The sequence below is a fragment of the Drosophila innubila genome (assembly GCF_004354385.1).
Source record: "Drosophila innubila isolate TH190305 chromosome 2L unlocalized genomic scaffold, UK_Dinn_1.0 4_B_2L, whole genome shotgun sequence".
NCBI lineage: Eukaryota > Metazoa > Arthropoda > Insecta > Diptera > Drosophilidae > Drosophila > Drosophila innubila.
Window position 1 is genome coordinate 1373761 of NW_022995372.1, and position 1689 is coordinate 1375449.

The 1689-nt window shown below is 32.4% G+C and overlaps 1 long non-coding RNA gene across 2 annotated transcripts; it reads left to right on the top strand.

Moving 5' to 3' along the window:
• On the top strand, positions 1–562 carry LOC117780041. 2 transcript variants are annotated; one of them, XR_004617058.1, is made up of 3 exons: positions 1–153; positions 213–287; positions 365–562. It is a non-coding gene; the product is annotated as an uncharacterized LOC117780041 (long non-coding RNA). The 2 variants fall into 2 exon arrangements; XR_004617059.1 differs by having other exon boundaries at positions 216–287.
• The last annotated feature ends 1127 nt before the right edge of the window (positions 563–1689 follow it).

Genomic DNA, 1689 nt, shown 5'->3' on the forward strand with positions numbered 1-1689 from the left:
TTAGTTGATTACGAGACATTGAGTGAAATTCTTAAATTTAGTTAATAGGAGTATGAACTACACTTGGCTAATCTTGTTGATGTTGCAACTGTTAGCCTTCTTAATGCATATCTATGAGGCAGAATGCAAACACAGTAGAAATGGAAGAAGCGAGTAAATATTTGTTTAACCTTTTTAAAAACCAAATCTGCATCTATGTTGCTTCATTAAAGTAGAAAATATTCCAATGCGCGATCAGCGACAAGTTTCCCAATGCAAGACGAAAATTATAAGGACAGGCATCTTCGGTAAATATTTATTGTTGCTTAACTATATTTTTTCGGAGTCTGTGATTTTAGGCAATAATATTATATTAATTTCTTAGAAAACCATCTGGTGTCTCTCCGAGAGCGTTCCCACTGGCCCCTGTGGCGGCGGTAGCTGCTTCAGTAACTTATGTTGCCAAAAGATATTTGAAAAGAATTACCAAAGCAGTTGTCAAAAGAATTGCAAAAAAAATTCGCGAAAAACTTGAAGCCAAAGCAAAGAAGGAGAGGGAAAAGGAATGGGAAAGAAAAAGAGAAATAGAAAGAGAAAGGGAAAGGGCACGGGAAAGGGAAAAATTAAGAGAGAAGGAAAAGGAAGAAGAAAGGGAAAAGGAAGAGGAAAGGGAAAAGGAAAGGGAAAAGGAAAGGGGAAAAGGAAAAGGAAAGGGAAAAGGAAAAAGACGCTAAAGAAGCTTCTCGTTTTCCAAAAGATTTTGATTTTGCAAAAGCTTTTGGAAGACTTGTAGAAAAAATTTCGAAAATAGTTGATGACAGGGCAAAGAAGAAGGAAAGGGAAAAGGAAAAATTGGCTGAAGAAGCTTCTAATGGCCAGAAGCCCCTGAATCTCTTAAATCTCCCTGAAGATCCTGAACCGTAAAAAATCTTGTAAATATTTAAATTGATAGCTAAGCTGCTGAAGCTGTTGTTGCTGATTCTGAGCAAGACATTGATAATTTGATAGATGTTGTAGATAATCCGTCATTAGTCGAACCTCTTCCAGTAAAGTGGTTTATTAACCAGATTCGTTCTACTAAAATCTATTATAGCTGTGAAATAGTTTTATCAAGTATTTTTTAATTTCAATTTCAAGTAGCAATTCAATTTAAATTTAAATATATCTTTATTAGATATTCAAGCATATTTTTTAATTGTTCTCATTCTTCTGGCAACATTTTTTTGATTGTAGTTGAAATTTATGCATACACTATGTATTTGGTTTACTTGTTATATTTTACTCTTACGAAAATAAAAAAGTATTGCGTGATAAGAAAATATTTTATATGGATATTTTCAGGATCGAGAATGCAACATTTGTAGGTTCTTAATTAAAAAAAAAGTCAAAATTTTACATTTTCAAAAATGTTTTCTTACGTGTTTAGTGCATTTCATCAACACTTTTTTTTATAAAAGACCAGATTTGAAAAACTTGTTTGTTTTTGAATTATTTTTAGAAAACAATAAGTCGCGAACGCGACGAAAAAAGGATGCCACCTTTGACTTCATCTTGAAATATGCGAGTTCTGCAAAATTTGGCGAGTAATTTGGAAGAAACCATTCTTAAACCATAATAAAATAATATTGTTTTCAATTTTAAGAATCCTCTTTTTTTTATTTAACAAGCCTTATTAGTAGTTTGTAACGCGACTTTGCGAACGTGACAAGA